We start from the raw sequence: 17045 nt of genomic DNA on the forward strand, positions 1-17045 counted from the left end.
AAGGGCTTCCCTGGTGGCGCAGTGGTTGAGAGTCCGCCTGCCGATGCAGGGGACACGGGTTCGTGCCCCGGTCTGGGAAGATCCCACATGCTGCAGAGCGGCTGGGCCCGTGAGCCATGGCCGCTGAGCCTGCGCGTCCGGAGCCTGTGCTCCGCAACGGGAGAGGCCACAACAGTGAGAGGCCCGCGTACCGGAAAAAAAAAAAAAAAGCAAAGAATGACTATCTGTGAGATAGTTAATAAGTCATTTTTATCTCTAAGAGCTTCCATTTTCCCATCTGTGAAAAAATAAATGAGTTAAACAAGATGACCTCCAGAATCTCCAAAGTCTCACATTCTTCTATGTAAAGACTCACTTTAAGGGGGACGATAAATTGGGAGGTTGGGATTTATATATAAAATAGATAAGAACCTACTGTATAGCACAGGGAACTCTACTCAATACTCTTTAATGGCATATATGGGAAAAGAATCTAAAAAAGAGTGGATATATGTATAATTGATTCACTTTGCTGTACACCTGAAACTAACACAACATTGCAAATCAACTATACTCCAATAAAATTTTTTTTAAAAAGACTCACTTTAAAATCTTGTTTATTCAATTTATTTTGCAAATACTCTATTTCCAAAGTTAATTAAAACATTTTTTAACTTTTCCCTGCTCCATCTGTGACAAGTGACAAGCTCAAATTTTAAAATATATACTTAATATTAAGGATCACTTAATGTATCTAAGCAGTAACAAAATCCTATTTCTAAAACAAAGCTATATCATACATCCATACATCATACCACCTATGAATTATCTGTGCCAAATAAAAGTAACAGTTATCACACCTGAATGTGATCAAGCTTCTAGATCTAACTACCAGTTCACAGGATCACAGGGGATAGAGGAACGAACTGATTTCCGTGGAGATGCAATCAGCAAATTCCTATGGGTGTGTGTATATTAAAACTTATATACATGTTAAAAATTAATTTGAACACTGATTTGATATTAAGAAGTTATTAAAATGTTAAGGTGTGATTAATAGTATGGTACCTATTTTTCTAAAAGAGTACTTTTCCCTTAAGAGACACATCCTGAATTATTTACAATGTTATAAAATGGCTTGAATTTGCTTTAAAATAATTCACTGGGAAGAAGCAAGAAGAATATAAATGAAACAAGACTGGCCATATGTTGTTAACTGGGTGATGGATACATGAGAATTCATTCTCCTAGTCTCTCTATATGTGTATATGTTTGGAATTTTTCATAATGAAAAGTTTTAAAACTCTATCAAGAAGGTAACAAATGCTATTATAGACTAAGAATTAAGGCTTAGATTGCTAAGACTAGAAAAGGAGCAAGAAGCAGTATACTGTATATTGTTAACAGTCCAGGGCCCTGTGCTATTCTACACACTGTTTACTAGTCTGTAGAGAAACTGAGAGTAAGCATTTACAAACTTTTATAGCAATTTTACAGAATAATTTTATGACTGCTGAAACTACTAGTAAAACATCTGAGCTTGTATTTGAGACGCAATGTTAAAACATTTGGAAAACTTATGAATATAGCTTCTTTTTACCAGTTGCAGGTATGGTTCACTAAACAGAGGAAATATATCAAAATATGAACCAAAGTTTCTTTCATGCTAAACTTGAAAATGAATATCACACATCAGAAACCAAGACAGACTTAAACTGAAGTGATAAAAATCTGTCTTTTCAATGTCTCTCATGAACACAGAGGCAAAAACCCTCAACAAAATATTAGCAAATTAAATCCAACGATGTATAAAAAGAATTCTATACCACAACCAAGTGGGGTTTATTCCAGATATGCAAGGCTAAGGTTAGTTCAATGTTCAAAAATCAATTAACGTAACCCATCCTATCAACAGGCTGAAGAAGAAAAAAACAAAAAAGAAAATCACAGGATCACATGCATACATGCAGAAAAGGCATTTGACAAAATCCAACATGATTTTAAAGAAAAAAAAACCTCTCAGCAGGTTTCACGGGAACCTTCTCAATGTGATAAAGGGCATGTACAAAATACCTACACCTAACTTAATGGTGAGAAACGAGAAACTTTCCAGCTGATATTAGTAATAAAGCAATAAGTAATAATAAGCAATAAGTAATTAGTAATAAGGCAATTAGTAATCTCACTACTCCTTTCCAGGGTCAAACTGGAAATTCCTGCTAATACTGTAAAACAAGAAAAGAAAATAAAAAGAATACAGATTGGAAAGTAACAAATAAAATTGTTTTTATTCGCAGATGACATGATTGTCTGTGAAGAAAATCCAAAACAATCGACAAAACTCCTGCAGCTAATACAGGATTATAACAAGGTTGCAGGATACAGGTTAAATAAGTAAATTGCTTTCCTATATACCAGCAATGAACAAAGGAATTTGAAATTTAAAACACATCGCCATTTACAGTAGCACTCCCAAAACTGAATTACATAAGTATAAATCTAACAAAATATGTACAAGATCTATATCAGGAAAACTACAAAACTCTGATGAAAGAAATCCGAGAACTAGGGCTTCCCTGGTGGCGCAGTGGTTGAGAGTCCGCCTGCCGATGCAGGGGACGCGGGTTCGTGCCCCGGTCTGGGAAGATCCCACATGCCGCGGAGCGGCTGGGCCCGTGAGCCATGGCCACTGAGCCTGCGCGTCCGGAGCCTGTGCTCCGCAACGGGAGAGGCCACAACAGTGAGAGGCCCGCGTACCGCGAAAAAAAAAAATTCCGAGAACTAAATAAATGGAGAGATACTTCACGTTCATGGATAAGAAGACTCAATATTGTCAAAATCTCAGTTCACGTTCATGGATAAGAAGACTCAATATTGTCAAAATCTCAGTTCTCCCCAGCTTGATCAAAAGATTCAATGCGACCCCAATCAAAATTCCAGCAAGTTTGTGGGTACCGACAAACTGATTCTAAAGTTTATATGGAGAAGCATAATATCCAGAATAACCAAACAGTAAGAATAACCAACACAGTACTGAAGGAAAAAAAAAAAAAAAAAGTCAGAGGACTAACTACCCTGACTTCTACACGTACTATACAACTACAGTAATCAAAACACTGGCGAAAGAACGGAAAAACAGATCAATGGAATAGAACAGAGAGCCCAGAAATACACCCACATATATAGAGTCAACTGATATTTGACAAAGAAGTAAAGGCAATACAATGGAAAAAAGAAAGTCTTTTCAAAAAATGGTGCTGAAACCACTGGACATCCACATGCAAAAACAAAAAACGAAAAAAAAAAGACTCTTAGACATAGACCTCATACCCTTCACAAAAATTAACTCAAAATGGATCATAGACCTAAACGGGAAATCTAGATGACCTTGACTATGCCAATGACTTTTTTTTTTTTTTTTTCTTTTTGCGGTATGCGGGCCTCTCACTGTTGTGGCCTCTCCCGTTGCGGAGCACAGGCTCCGGATGCGCAGGCCCAGCGGCCATGGCTCACGGGCCCAGCCGCTCCGCGGCATGTGGGATCCTCCCAGACCGGGGCACGAACCCATATCCCATGCATCGGCAGGCGGACTCTTAACCACTGCGCCACCAGGGAGGCCCCCAATGACTTTTTAGATAAAACACCAAAGACACAATCCATGAAAAATATACTTGATAAACTAGATTTGTTAAAATTAAAAAGTTCTGTTCTACAAAAGACATTGTCAAGAGAATGACAAAAGATAAGCCAAAAAAATAGGAGAAAATATTTGCAAAACACATATCTGATAAAGGACTGTTATCCAAACTATACAAAGAACTCTTGAAACTCAACAATAAAAAAAAAAACTAATTAAAACGTGGGCAAAGACCTGAACAGACACTTCAAGGAAGATATACAGATGGCAAACAACACCTCATTAGAGAACTGCAAATTAAAACAGCAACGAGATACCACTTTACACCTATTAGATTGGCCAAAATCCAGAACACTGACAACATCAAATGCTGACAAGGATATAGATCAACAAGACATCTCATGCATTGCTGACAGGAATGCAAAGTGGTATAGCCAAGTTAGGAAGAGAGTTCTGCAGTTTCTTACAAAACTAAACATACTCTTACCACATGTCCTAGCAATTGTGCATCTTGTATTTACTCAAAGGAGTTGAAATTTTAAGTCCACACAAAAACCTGCACATGGATGCAGCTTTATTCATAACTGCCAAAACTTGCAAGCAACCAAAGTTCAGTATAAGTGAATGGATAAATAAACTGTGGTACATCCAGAAAAGGAAATATTATTCAGCACTAAAGAGAAACGAGCCAGCAAGCCATGAAGAGACATGGAGGAACCTTAAATGCATATTACTAAGTGAAAGAAGCCCATCTGAAATGGCTATATACTGTTTGATTCCAACTATATAACATTCTGGAAAAGGCAAAACTATGGAGACAAAGATCACTGGTTGCCAGGGGTTGGTGAGGGAGAGGGATGCATAGGCAGAATACAGAGGATTTTTAGGGCAGTGAAACTATTCCGTACGATACTATAATGCTAGATACATGTCATTATACATTTGTCAAAACCCATAAAGTGTACATACCAAGAACAAACCTTAATGTAAACTATGGACTCTGGTTGATAATTATGTGTCATGGTAGATTCATCAACATAACAAATGTACCACTCAGTTGCAGGATGTTGATAGTGGGAGAGGTTATGCATGTGTGGAGGCGGAGAGGGTATAAGAACTCTCTGTACTTTCTGCTCAATTTTGCTGTGAACCTAAACTGCTCTAAAAACTAAAGATTATTTTTAAAAATCTACTTCTCAACAATGTTTTTTAGTCACTAATATCCAGGAAACATTTTTTAAAAAAATCAGTTCTCAAAGAATGATGGGAAGTTTTTAAAAAAGGACACAAGAACTTTTGGTGTGAACCTAAAACTGCTCTAAAAAATTAAAATCAAATCTGAAAAAAAAAAAAAAAGACATAGAAATTAGCATGGAGGGCTCACACTGGCCAAATCTGGATTAACTCAAGCATCCACATAAATAATAACAGTAAAGGATTTTTTTTTTTTTTTTTTTTTTGCGGTACGTGGGCCTCTCACTGTTGCGGCCTCTGCCGTTGCGGGGCACAGGCTCCGGACACGCAGGCTCAGCGGCCATGGCTCACGGGCCCAGCCGCTCTGCGGCATGTGGGATCTTCCCGGACCGGGGCACGAACCCGTGTCCCCTGCATCGGCAGGCGGACTCTCAACCACTGCGCCACCAGGGAAGCCCAACAGTAAAGGATTTTTAAAGCACTGACTAAAACAAATATACAAAACTCTACACACAAACTAACAAATAATGGAGAAGAAAGTTCTTCCTTAGAATAGAAATCAAACTAATAAATGCAAAATGAATAACTGGATTAGAAATTCACCATTTGGCAATCTCTACAACAGATTCAGAAAAGAATCATCAATGAATGTTAAAACTAGTGGGTGAAAATTTGAGAATTAACAGGATATTTAAATAGTCTCCAAGTATCTCCCAACAATAACTGGTATGTTACAAAACCTGGTAGACACCTTAACCAAGTAATCAAAGTTAACCATACCAGTAATGACATCATCATTTGCCTCTTGATATGTTGTACTAAGAACAAAACATCACCTCTGTGGTGTTCTTGCTAAAAAGTACATACTCTGACTCTGATCACGAGAAAATATCAGAAATGCCAATATTAAGAGACCTTCTACGAAATTACTAGTCTTATATTCTTCAAGAACATCAATATCATGAAACAAGGACTTTTTTGTTCCAGTTAAAGGAACCTATAAAAAACATGGCAACAGACTGCAACTCATGATCTGAGGTTTTCTGTTGTCTTTATAAAGAATATTAATGGAACTGACAAAATTTAAATAAGATTTATAGAATCTTATTATAAGAATTAATCATGCAATGTTAATTTCCTGAGTTTGATAACTCTATTGTGGTTACATAAGAGAAAGACCTTGTTTTTAGGAAATACACACTGAAATATTTAGAGCTTAAGGGGTATCAAGTCTGCAATTTACTTTCAAACAGTTCTGGGGGAAAAATATATTTGTACTTATATATGTCCACATCACACAATAAACCTTATAATTTAAAAAATACTTCCACATACATCACTGTTATTCTGACAAAAACCACGAAATAGGTACACAACAGTCCTTTTATGTGAGAGTAGATGTGGCCTCCTATATCTAAAAATTTCTCAAGAATTGTCTGTTTTTTCTACCCCTACAACCAAGCCCTAGTTCATTTCTCTCAAATATTTTATTTATTATTCTAACTGGTCTTCCAACCTTCATACTCCACATCTCTGCCAGAGTAATCTGTCCAAAAAAAAAAAACTCTGGTGGTGTTATTCAGCAGCTTTAAAAATTTCAACACCCCAACACTAAGGTGAAAAATCCTAAACAGGACATAACCTTCCAAACACAAACACATGTGTGTGTCAAGAATATCCTACAGGGGCTTCCCTGGTGGCGCAGTGGTTGAGCATCCGCCTGCCAATGCAGGGGACACAGGTTCGTGTCCCGGTCCAGGAAGATCCCATATGCCGTGGAGCGGCTGGGCCTGTGAGCCATGGCCGCTGAGCCTGCGTGTCCGGAGCCTGTGCTCCGCAACGGGAGAGGCCGCAGCGGTGAGAGGCCCGTGTACCGCAAAAAAAAAAAAAAAAAAAAGAATATCCTACAATATTTCCCTTCAGCGATTTACTGCCTTTCACCAAAGCATTATTAAGGGGAAATCTACTTTATTTCACTATGGGAAGATCAGTTCCATCTCTTGTTATTTCATAAAGAGAAAAATGCAGTGCACTTTTTAAGATGTGAGTTCACGTCCCTCTCCACCTCTTACTAAGTCAGGGATATTGGCCAAACCCTTAAGATCCAAGCCTCTTCATCTGAAAAAATTATGGTAATGCCTTACCTGTCCTTACACAGGGGCTAACACCAATACTGTCAAGATCCACATCCAATAATTAATATTATGAACAAATGTCAGCGTGAAATAACACCACCTTAAATTTTACATGAAGCTTTAGGTCACAGAACACTTCTACTATTTCACTTCACCTTCGGAACCCTCAGGTCCTTTCCTGGAAGGTACCCCAGAATCCTTCTGAAGTACAAGCATCTTCATTTTAATGACAAGGAATCTGTGGCTTCAGGAAAGGTGAAATGACTTGTCCACAGTTACAAAGATTTAGGAAGTAAAGCCCAGATTCTGACTCCTGTTTTCTCTCACAAACGCATCACAGCCTTCCAGAGTTACAAAAACTTATTTCCCTAGAACGAAATGTGAATATTAGGTTACAAGATGGACTGACTGTATAGTTACTGTCTCTAGCTACAAGACATTGACACTACCTCCAAAACAAATCCCAAAATCTGAATTTTTCTCCAGATTACCCTACCATACCCCTAGACCAAGCCACCATCAACTCCCACATGGATTACTACATAACCTCCCCACTAATCCTGCTGCTTCTATTCTATCCACCATCCTCGCATGGAAGCCAGGTGGATCCTTTAGAAACAAAAACCAGGTCACAACACAAGGACTTAAAATCCTCTAATGGCTTCCCAACCCACTCAGAATAAAATTAAAATTCCCCAGTCTTTCTTGCAAATCTTTACATAAAAGCGGGTTTTGTTCTGTTCCTTTTACAAGCACGCTCATCCTCACCGTAGGAGTTTTGTATTAGAGATCTCCTCTGCCTAGAATTCTCTTTCCCCATATTTTCACATGGCCAGCTCTTGTCATCAAAAGCTAGGTTTAAATAACACCTCAGAAAGATCTTCCCTCACCAGACTGATGTCATTCTCCACCACATCACCCTACTTTCATTATATTATCTGCAGGGCACTTATCACTACCTGGGTTTGGTTTGGGTTTTTTTGTTTTTATTTTTGTTTTTCCTTGTTTGCTCTCTCTCTATACTAGAATGTAAATACAAGTAACAGAGACTTTGCCTTGTTTGTAGGGTTATCTGAACATCCAGTACAATTACTTTCTAAAATGCTTAACACTGAACAAGTTGTTACTAAATGTTTTAACTTGGTAGTCTTTGTAACAGTATTTTATGTAATCTACTTTTCTGAAAATCCTAAACAACCTCAGATCACACAGCAGGTGCCCAACAATTATTAACTTAATTTGAATGAATTTCTATAAAAACAAGGCTTTCAGATTTTAAGCTTAATACAACAAATATCCTCAAACAAATCCCCCTACACACACACACACACACACAAACACACACACACACACACGGAGACAGAACCCTTCCCTCTTCCCACCTGTAAAGATGATCCACACTGAAGAGGATCACTTCTCCATTCTATTTCCCAGCTCCTTGACAATACGAGCTCAAGGGGAAAAGGAGGATCAGGGACCGGAGAAGGAATAAGGTGTTCATATCCAGGTGCTATGAGCGCCATTCCAACCTCATCCACATGCTTTAGCCATACTGTACCCTCTGCTGGTCCTTATATGTGGCATGTAATTTTCATGTCTCCATGCCTTCACCTATGATTGCTTCTGCACATGATGCTCTCCCACTCCCACCTCCCATTCTTACCTGGTTCTATATATACCTAGAAACTTGTCACTCCTTCTTCAAAGACTAGCTCAAATGTTCCCACTTCTGTAAAACCCTTCTTGACCCAATCCTAATCTTGTGCTAATTTAGTCACTTCTTTACCACTTCATAGTACTTAGTTTAGTGGAATAAGGTTTGTTTCTAATGATCAACTGTGAAAAATTCACTTTTACATCTCTATAAACAGTGTTTGCTATAAAACAGTTGCTCACTAATCACTTAGACAATAAAAAGCAATTCAATATTCTCCTGGTATCAACGGATAGTATTCCAAACAGATTTGTCTAAAGTTCTACAAATTCCTGTCGGTCCCCTGTTTAAAAACAAACTTTAATTTCATTAAATACCAAAAAGTGAAGTTAATTACCCACCACAACCAGAAAAGGATTTAAAAGTGGTTTGTTAGGGGCCTCCCTGGTGGCGCAAGTGGTTAAGAGTCCGCCTGCCGATGCAGGGGACGCGGGTTCGTGCCCCGGTCCGGGAAGATCCCACATGCCGCGGAGCGGCTGGGCCCGTGAGCCATGGCTGCTGGGCCTGCGCGTCCGGAGCCTGTGCTCCGCAACGGGAGAGGCCACAACAGTGAGAGGCCCGCATACCGCAAAAAGAAAAAAAAAAAAAAAAAAAAAAAAAAGTGGTTTGTTAAAAAATTACAGAAGGGCTTCCCTGGTGGCGCAGTGGTTGAGAGTCCGCCTGCCGATGCAGGGGACACGGGTTCGTGCCCCGATCCCGGAAGATCCCACATGCCGCGGAGCGGCTGGGCCCGCGAGCCATGGCCGCGGAGCCTGTGTGTCCGGAGCCTGTGCTCCGCAACGGGAGAGGCCACAGCAGTGAGAGGCCCGCGTACAGCAAAAAAAAAAAAAAATTACAGAAATGATAGGCCTCACGGCAAGGCCAAAAAAAAAAAAAAAAATTACAGAAATGATGTCTTGCCTTCAGAATTCCAGTCACAAGCATACTGCTGCAACTTAATGAGCAACACTCAGTAGAAATCCTTTTCTCCATCTGCAAAGTAAGAATAATTTCTTCATACATCCAGGGAATGCTGTCTTGCAATAATCAATTTATGGCTGAGAATAATTATGTTTCTAAAGCTAACTAAATTTCAGCAAATGATGCTGGGACAACTAGACAACCCTCTGCAAAAGAATAAATTTGGATCCCTATCTCATACTATATACAAAACTTAACTCAAAATTATCAACGACCTAAATGTAAGAGCTAAGAACTGTAAAATTCTTAGAAGAAATGCAAATCTTCTTGACCTTGGATTACACAGTGGCTTCTTAGAGATGCACCAAAAGCACAAGTGACAAAAGAAAACAGATAAATTGGACATCAAAATTAAAATCTTTTGCGTTTCAAAGGACACCATCAAGAAAGTAAAGAGATAACCTACAGAACAGGAGAAAGTATTTGCAAATTATTTGCAAGTCATCTGACTTGCATGCAGAATATATAAAAAACTCTCACAACTCAACAATAAAAAGACAAATAACCCAATTGAAAAATGGGCAAAGGATTGGAGTAGACATTCTCTAAAGATACACAAACGACCAATAAGCACGTGAAAAGATACTCAATACCACCAGCCATTAGGGAAATGCAAATAAAAACTAGGAGATTCCACTTCACTGAGACGGTTATAATAAAAAAGACAGCTAATAAGAAGTGTTGGTGAGGATGTAGAGAAATGGAACCCTCATACGTTGCTGGATAAATGCAAAAATGGTACAACCACTTTAGAGAACAGTCACAAAGTTCCTCAAAGGCTAAACACAGAGTTACCATATGAACCGGCAATTCCACTCCTAGGTATCAATATATACCCCCCCAAAAAGAAAACTTATGTCCACACACAAGTTTGTACACAAATGTTCACAGCAGCATATTTCATAAAAAGCCAAAAAGTGGAAACTACTTAAATGCCCATCAATCAATGAATAGATAAATATAAACAAAATGTGGTATGTACCCATACATGGAATATTATTCAGCCATAAAAAGGAATGAAGTATAGATACATGCTACAAGATGGATAAACCTTGAAAACGATAAGTTAAGCGAACAAAGCCAGATACCAAAGGTCATATACAGAAAGTTCCAAAAAGCAAAACTTGAATTTTCACACACTGACAACTATTTACATAGCATTTATATTGTATTAGGTATTATAAGTAATATAGATATGATTTAAAGTATACAGGAGGTTGTGCGTAGGTTATATGCAAATACTTTGCCATTTTATATAAGGGAATTGAGTATCCCTGGATTTGGGGATCCAACAGGGATCCTGGAACCAATCCCCCACAGATACCAAAGGACAACAATATTGTCTGATTCCATTTATATGAAATGTACAGAACAGGCAAATCCATAAAGACAGAAGTAGATTACTGGTTGTCAGGAACTGGGGCAAAGAGGGAATGACTGCTAATGGGTAGAAGCTCTCTTTTGGGGGTGATGAACATGTTCTGAATAGTGGTGATGGTTACAAAACTTTGTAAATACACTAAAAACCGATGAATTCCAAACTTTAAAAGGGTGAATTTTTTGTTTTATGAAATAAACCTCAATTAAGCTGTTATTGTTAAAAATTTTTAAAAAGACGGACATATATGCAACTGATTTCCAACAATGCCTCATCCACTCGAATATTTTTTATTTATGTAAATTCAATCCACATAAAAATCTGACTTGCCAAGGGCTTCCCTGGTGGCGCAGTGGTTGAGAGTCCGCCTGCCGATGCAGGGGACACGGGTTCGTGCCCTGGTCCGGGAAGATCCCACGTGCCGTGGAGCGGCTGGGCCCGTGAGCTATGGCCGCTGAGCCTGCGCGTCCGGAGCCTGTGCTCCGCAACGGGAGAGGCCACAACAGTGAGAGGCTTGTGTAGTGCAAAAAAAAAAAAAAAAAAAAAATCTGACTTGCCAAACAGTACAAAATAAAAAGCCAGAAGTGTGCTGTGCTGGCTGATAGGGGGTAGGGCAATTTTCCCTCAATAAATAAACTAAAAAAATAAAAGAAATTCGTTTTTTCATTACTAAAAAGTTCAATTCACTAGGCACCTGAAAAATTAATTTTATGTTCCTGACCAACCTCCACTTTAAAATTCAAACTAATGACTCTTTTCAAAAATTTAATCTTAACCAAAATACCACCCTCCCAGAGAGCAAAGAATGCTTACTGATCCAGATTTCTCAAGTGGTGAAATTACTGATGTAATTCTGTGAAAGTCCCTTTTACAAATGCAAGTAGCCTAAGTAAAAATGCTTAGTATTTCTGGAAAGTTAACAGATTAATTTTAGCTTCAATTATGCTAAAAAGGTTTCTGAAGCTTAAAAAAAAAGTTTTTATGTAAACTAGTTTCTAAAAACCAGTCAATTTCAGGGGAAAAAATATTTTGATGAACTGGAGGAAGAACACAAGTTTCCACAAAGATGCAGTGGATCAATCAAGATGATTCACTGGGGCTTCCCTGGTGGCGCAGTGGTTGAGAGTCCGCCTGCCGATGCAGGGGACACGGGTTCGTGCCCCGATCCCGGAAGATCCCACATGCCGCGGAGCGGCTGGGCCCGCGAGCCATGGCCGCGGAGCCTGTGTGTCCGGAGCCTGTGCTCCGCAACGGGAGAGGCCACAGCAGTGAGAGGCCCGCGTACAGCAAAAAAAAAAAAAAAAAAAAAAAGATGATTCACTGCTAGGAGACTATGTATCCATAAAACATCAGGCCTCCCACTCACACATACAACTCAACAGGAACGTACACACCTGTTTTCCAACTACATCGGCAACCACCCATGTGCTACATAATTACACGTAATTATCCTTGGGATACAAAAGTACTATGGATGGGCTTGTTTGTGTTTCTTCCAACAGTGCTGACAGGTAGCAGTGGATCACACATTCTCCTGAGTCTCATCTGCCTCATGATCAATGACACATGCTGCCAACATTTGAGGTTAAGGATGCAAACTGAGACTGCAGATTACTGTCTCCTGCCCATGATGCTAAATGTTACCTACGTATAAATATGGAATGATAACAGTGCCACTGGTGCCAAACTCAAACCAAAGTAACCGCCCCAAACTCCAATCTGAAGTAAACTACAGACCCGCAGTACTTATACCATTATCTAAATGTTGAGCATCCTCTACAGAAACAGAACCATGCTGATCATAGATATAAACGTACTGGCCAAAAAAAACTTCTTAGAGACAGCCATGGTTTCAAATATTTTGTCTCATTAAATCATCAAAGCCCAGGCTTCCCTGGTGCGCAGTGGTTAAGAATCCGCCTGCCAATGCAGGGGACACGGGTTCGAGCCCTGGTCCGGGAAGATCCCACATTCCACGGAGCAGCTAAGCCCGTGCGCCACAACTACTGAGCCTGAGCTCTAGAGCCCGCGAGCCGCAACTACTAAGCCCGCGTGCCACAACTACTGAAGCCCACACGCCTATAGCCCGTGCTCCGCAACAAGAGAAGCCACTGCAATGAGAAGCCCGTGCACCGCAACGAAGAGTAGCCCCCGCTCGCCACAACTTGAAAGCCTGGGCGCAGCAACGAAGACCAAACGCAGCCAAAAATAAATAAATAAGTAATTTTTTAAAAAAAAACCATCAAAGTCCAACTTTGAAATCAGCAACTCCAATACTCAGAGGAGTACAAACTTCATATTCTAGAACAACTCTATAACCAAAATACTTTTTCAATGTATTCATATCTTCAGTGCTTAATATATGATCTCCACAGATACATGGTTTAGGGTTCATACCCACTCCTCAAAGGTCTTAAAAATCTAATTGGGAAGCCGAATAAAAACATAAAAAGATAAACTGAAATCCAGGCTAGCATATGCTAAGGAAAAAAAAAAGAAGAAGAAGAAAACAGTCCCACACAGGAGAGGTATGAAGAGATCCCTTGGGGTTGAACTAGTCAAAAAGGTTTCTCAAGAGACAGGACTGGGACTCGACTGGGCCCAGAGTAAAGGGAGTATCCGTGAATACAAGCAGAAAAAGAGTTTCAAACAGAAAGAAAAGCACAAAGAAAGGCCAAGAGGAGGGACTTCACAGGAACAACAAACAAGTTAGTTTGGCTGGAACTAAAGATTCACAAAGGGAAGAAATGAGTTAAGACTGAAGAATGCATCAGGGCCAGATTACAGAGAAACCTGAAAACCACACCAAGGAGCTTAAACCTTACTTTGCATGTAACAAGGAGAGTTCCGGAACTTTTTATGTTGTGATGTGAGAAGGTGAGTGTTAACATGTGCAAGATATTATTTACCCAAGGCATTAGCAGAGCACAAATATTCCAGGTGAAACACATCACTGGGAGAAAACGTATTCAAAGCCCAGGTGCAAAAGCTTATTATTGGGGAAGGAGGGAAGTGAGCGGCAATGCTCAAATAATAACACTGAACCAAGTTAAATAAAAAGCTACAGTGGTCTACTTTTGCAGCTCCCGTTTATTTAAAGCCTCCATCTACTATAAAAGCGATATAAGTATAAAGCACATTGAAGAGCTCTCACTATATCAGTTACACACAGGAGGCAATTTACCTCAAACATCCTACATCTGGATCATGAGTTCCAAAACTATGCTAATCCTCAGACTTTAAATGCAATATGCCAAACCCTTATCAGCATACAGAGCTGGATCAAGGCCATAAGCTACCATGAATGAGTTCATCATACTAACCCAAACACATTTCAAGAGTAAATAAATGGGTGTCTCAATGTTCTGAAGCATTAACAAAAGGTGCTGAAGCATCAACAGAAACAAAAATCCCTCATGACATTCAAATATCCTCCCCAAAGATTAAAATGTGCCATTACTGTCCTCTCAGTCCCCCTGACAGCCTATAAAAATAATGTTAGGAAACTTTAGTATAAGAAGGTGACTGCATATCATAAGATCCAAAAATCAAGGGGGAATCAGGATTCTAGATTTCTTTACAATTGCCTCATTTAATTAATAATATTAATAAACCAGGAGGAGAGATCCAGCTTAATTTTTCACAAACCTAGTTTAATGACTTTCCTAAGACCCCTGGCACAAACCAAGATCAATATTCCTTATGGTTTCCCCTGGCTTATGGTTTGAATACTGAGTCATCCACGTTTGATCAAAACATGGGTACCCTTGAGGTCGCACAAGTGATAAAGAAGTCAACTAAAAAAAGAGACTTCAGATAGAAAAAACACTCATTATATAACGTTTCCAAGAGGTAAAGATCTCTCTTCAACTGTACATTAAATTTACTGACAACAACATAACAGATCATACGGTGAGCAAATAGACCAAAATATTGGATAGAGGGGACGGCGTTTAACCTGATAGCCTACGGAGTTATGGAATCAATTGACTGAAATACCAAATTCTCAGCCAGAGTTTCAAAACATCAGTGTTATCTCAAAGATAATGGGCCGGTTCAAACTTCCAGGCTGAACCTAAACTGCTGGTCCCTTGTGCTTAACGCAAGTATTCATTACAGTCCTTTTGTCTGTGAAACGACCCACACCAAACCACAGCGGAGAAAATAATAGAGAGTTGCACGGAACCATCGTTATCGAGAGCGAGAGGGCTAGACGATCTTGCCACGAGTTCCAGCTCCTCCTCCCCAGCCCACCCCCGTCGCCCCCCATCTTTATTTTCTTAGAAAAGGCAACAACGGAAGGCCACCGCGGGAGGCGAAGAGGAAGCGGCCAAGGGACCAAAGTTTGGGGACCAGCACCAACTTGTGGCGATGGACCCAAGTATTTTGGGCCTACCGCAGAATGCGAGCGAAACCCCACTCCCCAGCCCGCAGGTGGCAGGAAAAGAAGTCGGGGGGAAGGGGGGTAATCTGGCGGAGGAGAGGTGGCAGGGCAGGCGGCGCGTCCAGCCGCGGCTGATCCATGGTCGGTAAACAAGCCGAGCGGACCCACCCTCCCACAGCCCCGGGCCTGTCCCCGCATCGGGAAAGCCCAAGATGGAAGCGCGGCGGGGCCAGACCTTACCGCCTCCCCTCTCCTCGCCTCCGACGCCTCCCCGGGGGTCGCTGGCGGACGGCCCGGGAGACCCAGCGGCCTGGGCGCCATCAGGGAGCGAGGGGTCCGGGCAGGCCGCGGCGGAGCCGCGAGGGGCCTGCAGCGGGGCGCCCTCCCGGGGCCCGGTTACCTGGCGGCGGCGGTGGCTCTTCCTCCAGCTCCTGATCCTCCTCCCCGTCCGACGCTCGGCGCCCGGCGGCCGCGGCGGCGGCGGCGACTCCCCGAGCAGCCCGCGGCGACGAGCCGAGCCCGGCCCCTCTCCGCCTCCCTCCGCGCCGCCGCCCGCCCCGCTGCTGCCGCCTCCGCCCTCTCCCCTCAGTCAGGACATGGTCACCGCGGGCCCGCGCGCGACTCCCGCTGCCGGAGGCGGGGGCAGAGGGGCGGAGAGCAGGCACGGAGGCGGGGGGATACAGGGGGGGAGGGGGAGAGAGGAGGGGGGGTGGCCTCGGGCGCAGCGGGCTCCTAATGGCGGCGGTGAAGGGCCCCGGAGCCAAAAAAACCCACGGCAAGCAGCACAACGTCAAGGCAGACCCCGCCGCTCGTCGCCTTGTCATTGGCCCCGAGGCCGCCAGCGGCGCAGCCAATGGTCGACCGCCTCTTTCCGGGCGCAGAAGGCGGGCCGCGGAAGGGGGACGTCACGCCGGCGCCGGGCACCGATTGTGAGGCGGCGGCGCGCGCCGGCCCCCGGGTCCCGCCCCCTGTGCGGCGGCCGGTTGGCTGGGGCTGCGGGACTTCGGCGACGTTCGGGGCACGCCGGGAGGCGGTGGCGCGGCGTGCGCGGGTCACGGGGACGCAGCCGGGGCGGCCGGGAGGGCGTACTTGTGGCTGCACATCTAGTGGTCGGTCTCTGTTGCTCCCATAGCCGACTTCTAAGTCAACCCCCAAGTCTCACCAAGTGAACTACTTAGTGACGGATTCTGCATCACTTTTTCTTATACAGCTTCAAACTCTTGATAAGACACCAGGGAAGATAAATGTTTAGGTTGAGACAATTTCATTTTCATATATCGTTTTTTTACGTCTTTTTTTATTCCTGTCTTCGAGGCAGCTATTCATTTATATTTGTGAATGTGTAAATTTATAATGTATGTATTACCTGAGTACATGCATATATTCATGATGAAAAGCCATAGAGTTGTATGCCAATTATATTTCAATAAAATTAATTTTTTAAAAAAGCCATGGATACCTTGCTTTTCGCTCTCTTTTACTACTTTCTACCTCTAGTATTGGGTAAACCTAATTTTCTAATGGTTTGCTTTTACTGTAAATTGTAAATGTAAGGGAGAGATTAAATCATAGCTATGGGGAAAAAATAAACTGCTGGGAGAATTACATGAGCCAAAGTTCCAAAGAGAATATGTTATATGGTGATGTTTTGTATATTTCTTTTT

The 17045-nt window shown here is 41.7% G+C and overlaps 1 protein-coding gene across 1 annotated transcript in view; it reads right to left on the reverse strand.

The window, feature by feature from the left end:
• Positions 1–16176, reverse strand: part of ZRANB1 (zinc finger RANBP2-type containing 1) — a 72167-nt gene extending 55991 nt beyond the window's left edge. The window contains exon 1 of the mRNA XM_060098435.1: positions 15782–16176. The gene's annotated coding sequence lies outside the window, so the exon portion shown is untranslated. The remainder of the gene's footprint in view (positions 1–15781) is intronic.
• Positions 16177–17045: the final 869 nt, after the last annotated feature.

Source organism: Mesoplodon densirostris, chromosome 1 (assembly GCF_025265405.1).
Source record: "Mesoplodon densirostris isolate mMesDen1 chromosome 1, mMesDen1 primary haplotype, whole genome shotgun sequence".
In the NCBI taxonomy this organism is placed as follows: domain Eukaryota; kingdom Metazoa; phylum Chordata; class Mammalia; order Artiodactyla; family Ziphiidae; genus Mesoplodon; species Mesoplodon densirostris.